This window comes from Aplysia californica, unplaced genomic scaffold (genome assembly GCF_000002075.1).
Source record: "Aplysia californica isolate F4 #8 unplaced genomic scaffold, AplCal3.0 scaffold00189, whole genome shotgun sequence".
Taxonomy (NCBI): Eukaryota; Metazoa; Mollusca; class Gastropoda; order Aplysiida; family Aplysiidae; genus Aplysia; species Aplysia californica.
The window spans coordinates 589,163-596,651 of record NW_004797459.1 but is presented as its reverse complement, the minus strand read 5'-3'; the positions used below and the strand labels follow the sequence as shown (position 1 = coordinate 596,651).

General features: G+C 36.1%; 1 long non-coding RNA gene across 2 annotated transcripts; it reads left to right on the top strand.

Moving 5' to 3' along the window:
* The first annotated feature begins 230 nt into the window (after positions 1-230).
* LOC101851867 lies at positions 231-6,418 on the top strand. 2 transcript variants are annotated; one of them, XR_004858558.1, is made up of 5 exons: positions 231-1,160; positions 1,748-1,837; positions 2,578-2,664; positions 4,683-4,788; positions 5,387-6,418. It is a non-coding gene; the product is annotated as an uncharacterized LOC101851867 (long non-coding RNA). The 2 variants fall into 2 exon arrangements; XR_001184853.2 differs by having other exon boundaries at positions 1,725-1,837.
* The last annotated feature ends 1,071 nt before the right edge of the window (positions 6,419-7,489 follow it).

The following is a 7,489-nucleotide window of genomic DNA, read 5'->3' as shown; positions in this document are numbered from 1 at the left end:
CCACCACCCCTCTCTCTTTATTTATCTGTCTCTGTCTGTCTGTCTGTCTGTCTGTCTGTCTGTCTGTCTGTCTGTCTGTCTGTCTGTCTGTCTGTCTGTCTGTCTGTCTGTCTGTCTGTCTCTCTCTTTCTCTCTGCCTTCCCATGTTCATGTATCTCTCTGTCATTTCAACTTAGCCATTTTCGACCAGGCCTAGATCTATATAGTATATGTGCATTTTACTACTTGAAAAGCGCAGTTAAAAGTCACCCCGGCCTCTTTTGAAATTACCCAGTCCTTGCCTGCATGGGACAGCCTGCAAAAAAGCCCCCGAGATATCTTGCTTTGATCGTCAAACAAATGCTCAGACACGTTTTAATGTTATTAAATCTGATTATATAGCTGTATTTTGTTTCATTACGTTCAAGTATTTAGTTACTTGATGTTTATCTTATTAGGTAGTTCGGTTGTACCAGCCACGCACCCGCTTCTGACCGTGCGCGATCGCCGTTGCCCGGGGATCGATACGTATGCATTTTATCATTACGCTAGCCTATTACAGTTTAGCCTCTCAATAACGACCTTCGATATAACGACATCCTCTGTAGACATGGAGCCCAGGTCCAGATATTTCCTATACTATATATATCGTTAGTAATTTTGGGTTGCCTCTCTATGACGACAACTCTTTATAACGACATTTTCTTCTAGTCCCGACATAGCCCGATGTGTGCCATTATAGAGAGGCTGCACTGTATAGCGATAGCGGCTTTAGTTCACGTCCAGGTGGGCCTTCTTGTTTGAAAGGCCATTGAAAGGAGAGAGAGAGCGCTCTAGGCCTATATCTTCACAACAATGGTGTTTATGTTTCGTGACGATCGATTGAGTGTTTCCAGTAGGGCCGAAGTAGCCTAGTCGCACATCGGCGGTCGTCCGCCCCCGGGCTTCCCCGGTTCGCCTCACAGCCACGTGGTGTTCGTTTGGCCAATTGGACAGGAGTACCCTATTTTGAAGGGTCATTTTTGCGTCATATCCGGTCAATCCAATCCATTTTTAAAAGGCGCGGAGTTCCAGAGTTCCAGATCGGAGTCGTAGAGATAGATCAAGATTTATGAATGTTTGAATTGTTTGCGTGACCGTCAGACGTCGGGTTTGTGAGCAGTATCGAGTTGAAGTTCAAGGTACGTTTCTACTTTACATTTTTGCTTTTTCCTTTGATTTGTCGTTTATTTTTTTGAAAATACGTGCCTTTTATGTGTGCACACTGCACAGAAGTGTGTGAAGTTTCATTGTCATTTTATCAATTTTCGAGAGTGGCGAAGAGTAGAGTATATTATTACGATATATGGCTATCAGTAGAAATCTGGATTTTGATTAGATAATAGATCTAGAGGGATTATATAGTCTAGTCCCAATTTTTTGGTGCCCTGATCTCCCTTTTGGGTTTTTTTTTCATCTCGTCGGAAATTCCCGTGCTTCAACTTCTTCTCTCTCCAACAGATTATTTCTGTTGCCTAACATTGTTCTCATTGCAGGTCTATCAGTATCACAGTGTCTAGGACCTCTCTCTGCTGTGTTTTTTTTTTATCACTATCAATATTCGATATATATATAGTCTATTATTTATCTATATCTAGATCTATATCTTCATCTTTTACTTTGACTTTGACATCAGTCAAAGTGAAATTAATAAAATTTAGATGATTTTTTTAAAGCAAAACTATTTTTTATTCATTCTCTTTCAGATTCTCTTCTATTCATGTGGCAGATGCACAGTGTACAGAGACAACCTGATCCTCATTGATGTCCAATCCCCCCCCCCCCCATTTTTATGAGCAGTGAAGCAGTCGACTCTATGGTAAGTAGCCTAAGTCTAAGCTAGACTAGACTAGGATCTAGAAGTCTAGAAATCTTCTAGAGATATTAAGATACCGTAGGCTTAAGATCACGTGAAGCTATTTGGACTCAAACTCCAATGCTCGTGTGCAATCACTAGATCTAGGTGTACTGGATGTGAAGCAGACAAGCAATTCGACCTTGTCCTTCCTCGATTTCTACGATGGCGGGCCTAGGAAAGTAAGATGGAGAGGGAAAAAGTAAAAGAAAGAGAGAGAGAAAGGGGAGGAGGGGGCTGTCTTATTTAGGACTGATTATGAACTTTATGTTTTGATCCCTTTGTAGTCGTGAAACGCAATGTTATAGCCTACCAGTAGTTTAAAGTCTGAATAGCAACGGGAGACTATTCGGACTCGAGTATAGATCTAGTAGACTTTGCTTACACTTACAGTACAACCGGTGATTGCGCACGCGCACTGGAATTTGAATCCGAATAGCCTCCAACGGCTCACTTCATTTTTTTAATCATCGCTTTCCTGTTTGACTTTGTGCGTCAATTAGTGAAAACAGCTTGATGTTCAGTTCTTTGACCTTGTTGACCAGCAAGAAGTAGGCCTAGAAGTCAGTAAGAAGTGTGTTATATATTATATTGAGTATTATTTAGTTTTGCATAATGTCTAGGTCCTTTCTGCTATCAGTATTATTATTTATTATTCTACACATCATTCATTTTGACTAGATCTAGATCTAATTCTCTTCCAGATTCCTTATTCCTGTGGATACACAGACTGAGACAGCCTGACTGAGGTCCAATTTATTCTTATAATCAGTGAAGCAGTCGACTCTACGGTAAGAACATACACACGTACATATTATACACAGTCGAACCTGAATATTTTGCCAGCCCCACTTACCGCCGGGTTTTGCCAATTTATGACAAGACTATCCTTATTATAAACATAGTATTTGTGGGTGGTTGGCAGGTGCTCTGGTGTGGTTTGCTTCTGAACTTCTTTCCTATCAAACATCTATCATCCTTGATCTCTCCTCCTCCTTTATGATGACCTTATTGTGTTGCAAGTGCCGTAAAACTCTTATTAAAACTAAAAACATAGTATTTAAGCCTTTACACCCCCATCTGCCATCCGCCAACTGTCTCATTTATTAAATGATCCATATTAAACTACTGTAAATTTACCCTGTTGTACCGCCAACAAACTGGCCGCAAAATATTTTCAAAATTTAAAAGGTTTAGTGCAAGTTACGTACAGCACCCTCTATCACCTGAGAGTGAGATGTAATTCTAGACTCAAACTAATTTCTTTTTTAAAAAATCAAACTGCCTAATCTTAAGGCTTACCACGGATGCTGCCCTGAAGCCGAAAGGTCTGTTCAGTTCCGCAAGGCTTTAATTTAATTTTGTGAAGTTATGATGTTGATCTGATTATAGTAGCTGAAGGAGAAATAGATGTTGTTTTTGCGCTCTGTTGAAAATAGGGGACTTCCCCCAACTGATTTTCAATCGAGAAAACAAAATGGCCACCCTTACTTTCGATATTTATCTTTGTCGAGATAACAACAAATAACAAAACAACGACAAATATCAACCCAAACTTCCTAATTTAGTTGCTTTTTTTACTTAATTGACTAAGTATTTTTTCCTGTAGAAAGTGAAATGTAAATGTATGATTTATATCTCTTTAACAGGTGAATCTGTGTCACCCATACTTTGTAACTTTGTTCCGCAATTTGTATCAATTTTGTTTTTAACTTAATATTTATATTTTTCCTCAACATTTGAGGCAAGATTTTAAAAAACTTTGCTTCATAAATTTATATAAAATACTATAGATCTAAACCTGTGCCACTTGGAAGATGGGACTAGTTCACAGCTCTTCCCGAGATCATACACATTTTGTATATGTATAAATATATGGCCAACATCACAGCTTTCCAATGGCAAAACTTTTTATAAGAAATTAATTTTATAGTGAACACATTTTTTGCAGAACAAGTGCAGCAGAATAAGCATATATAATGTCACGATTAGAAAAAGATGACAGACTAGCTTTTAAAAGCAATATTGCCCCAGCTATAAACCTTTTAGAATCTGTAAAAACCACCCACTTGATATTTCAATTAGTATATGTGAGGCAGCGTTGTGGAATCAGGCTCTCGTCAAAATAATCAAAGTGAAGAAACTTGCATTTTTTCGCAGGTTTGTGAATTTTAAAAAAATTTTGTTTTTTGGCTCAACACCTTTCATGCCCTTTAAAGAACTCATTTCTGAGTGGATTTTTCTGAAAAGCGTTGATTAAAAGCACAAAGAATGTAAATTTTCAGTTACCACGGACTCTTAAGCTAAGGAAATAACTAATCTTTGGCGGCCATTTCCTCTCTAATTTTACTTCTGAAAACAGGTGACCCCCACCTCCTTCTTTCGCTAATGATCTCAACTTGTATTCAAGATAAATGGATATTTTTTTCATCCAAATAAAGACAAGTGAACAAGCTTTAAGATGATACCAATAACTCTACATGCCCAAAAATTGATGAGAGCCTGATTCCACCACGCTGCCTCACATATATTATTTTAGGAATTTTCTAGAATACAAGTAACAAGTGTGTACAAAAATATTGATCTGTTAAGAAAAACTATTGATACAAGTCATTGTGCAAAAGTTGGAGAGTCTATGTTTGGTATTAAGGTAAATTTGACAATAAGTTGCACTACGAATGTTTGGCCGTACTATAATAGTACGAGCATTTAATGTTCACATATATTATAAAGGCCTACTTACATACCCAGTAATGTATTTCTTCCCAACAGTTTTGTACTGAATTTCTTTTCCTGATTTACATTACAGGGTGGATTTTGACAAGATAGACGGGACAAGCATTGGTGGGGATGCTGCCTCTTCGGACACTGCAACACACAAAATGACTACTGGAGTGCAATTTGGAAACCAATTGGTAAGTTCTCTCGTAGTACTTGTAGGTAATGGGATAGAGTTTAGATATTATTTTCCAACCCACTGTGTCATTCAATTTTTGCTGTAAATTAGCTTTTTTTTTTTTAGCATTTCAAAATATTTGATTTCACCCTATCATGCAAATAATTGTAGATCTCAAAGCGTATTTACAGAGAAGAGGAAGCTGGGATTGACTTTCAAATCTTTATCAGTGGTTTCTAAGACTGAAAAAAAATGTTGGTGTTTTTTACTCACAGCATGTTAGGGAATGAGATACAATCTGTGCTAGATTTCCAGTGTACAGTTTTAGAATATATTGGTATAAAAGTAATTCTTCACATTAATCACGTCATTGTCATTATTTCACAACTTATTTTTACTCAGAACTTTTAGCCCTAAGATGCTTGATAAAGGTTACAGTTGCAGAAAAATTAGTTTTAAATATTTCTATCTAGAAATTGTAATACCCCTCATTGTTTCAGAATTAAAATTTAAATGTTCCATATCATGTGATTTTGATCCACAGAAGCAAAAACTTACAATGGCCAGTGTGCTTCAGAATTTATTTAAACTTTTTTGTTTATGAATTTAATCCACAGATGCAGAAATGTACAGTGGTCTGTGTGCCACAATGATTCATCTTGGAAAAGGGAGGAAGCCAGACCCTCTGGATGTTCCTGCTACCAACAAGATTTTCGTAATGCGTCACTTAGTTGGAGAACAAGGGAAAATGAAAAGGAGTGGTTTCAGAAACTTTTTTCAAAACTCATCTTTGACACCATTTGTGTGGTCAGGAAGGTGTGAATGTGGTGCAGAAAACACTGACTCTGGAAAGTGACATTCTGTGTGGATTTTTGCTGAGGCCACTGAAAGTGAACTGTGTCTTTTTTCCTGGATGCTTGTGGCATTGACTGAACAATGAATATTTTTAACCCCTTGTACTTGTTTAATTAAGTTGGAAATGAAAGCTTGACGTACGAAAATGTTATAGATCTCATTCATTATTTGTCCAAAGAGAGGCAGATAGATAATGAGGTTAGTTTTTTGTACCTGTGTGGGTCAAATTAATTTGCAATGTCTGCATCATAGTTGCAAAACTCAGATCTTTTGTTTATTGAATACAACCATAATTTGCTAAAGGACACAAAAAAGAAAAATAGTACAACTCCAACTGTTCAGGAGCTTTTATCAAAGAAAATTTTTATGAACACAAACACAATTGACGAACAGGCCGCTACTTCGAAAACATAACTACACAACCCCCCTGATATTGTTAACGCAAATATTAAGACATGTCCAAAGCTGGTAATTGAATGCACTGAATGCTGCCAGATAAAATAAAATCTTTAGAAAGTCTCCTCAGTAGGATCGAGCAGGTAAATGCTTTTCTCCAGAATGAAAAAGGAAAAATTGAGCTGCGAATGGTGAAATGAAAGAACAAGAAGAATGAATGAAAATCAGATAGGAGTTATATCAAGCTGTCACAGAAAATGAAAGAAAAAAGCAAATGCAAAGCCAAATGAGAGGACTTCAAACAAAACAATGGAAAACAGTCACTTATGCTTGCATTTTGAAAATAAAAAAATAGATTTTTTAAATTTAACAGATTTTTAAAATTTAAATAGGATTTTTTGGATTTAAAAAAATGTTGACACAGTTTGGGATTTTTAGTGGCTAAAAGTATGTTCTTTTAGTGCAATATGCATTGTATTTATTTATTTTAACTGATGATTAATTTAAGCAACTGCAAAAGAAAGCCTTAATCTGCTATACACTATATCAGTGAATTATTCATGGCTACAGACAAAAAATGAAGAAAATGTCAGTGTAGTCTAAAAAAAGGAGGGGGGGGGGGGGGGTGTAATTGTGCATAAATAAACTAGCATTTTATTACAGTGTGTGTTTGTGCGCACTGGTGTTTGAGTTTGTCTAAAAAGAAAAAGAAATGCTAATTTCAATTATCAAAAAAAAAGTAAATTGAATACTGTGTTGTGTTTCTTTTCAATACCTTCAACCCCAAACAACTCAATGGGTAATTTCAACATACAGGAATCTAAATTGTTGGTTATTGTAATACTGTTAATATTGTATGAAAGTGATCTACTTTCAAAATTCCTTCAGTTGCTATTTTGTTCCCTGCAATATATATCTGAATTATTATTTTTGTTACATTGTTTGTGATTTATTTGTTAATGTTTTTATTCTCCTCAGTCACACTTGATTTGATCTGACATTCAATAAATTATTAAGTTTACAGTTAATAAATCTAGACTTCACTAAAAAAATTTTAAACAGTCCAATGCTTGCAAGCAATGTATCTGTTGGTTTTAAATGTAAACATTGAGCAAACATAAAAAACATGTTCAATGATTTACCATGCAGTTCTATAAACACAATTTTGTCACTTCTGTCCATCTTCCTCCTTTTCTGGGGTTTTCATTTGTGAGATGGAGTTTCACAAGAGAGGGCTAGAGGGGTTTACATTACACAACATAATTGTATATATATAGAGTTTCATCTTAATCTTGCATTTTCATAATTTGTAATCATTCCTTCTTCATGCCTGTGTCCGAAATTGTTTGATCAACCATAACGAATGTGAATTTGTGCCCTAAAGTGAATTTATTCAAAACTGACATAGAGTCAAATAATCTCAGGGAAAGGGGGGCTGTCCAGTAGTTGACCATTTTTTGTCTCAAGCT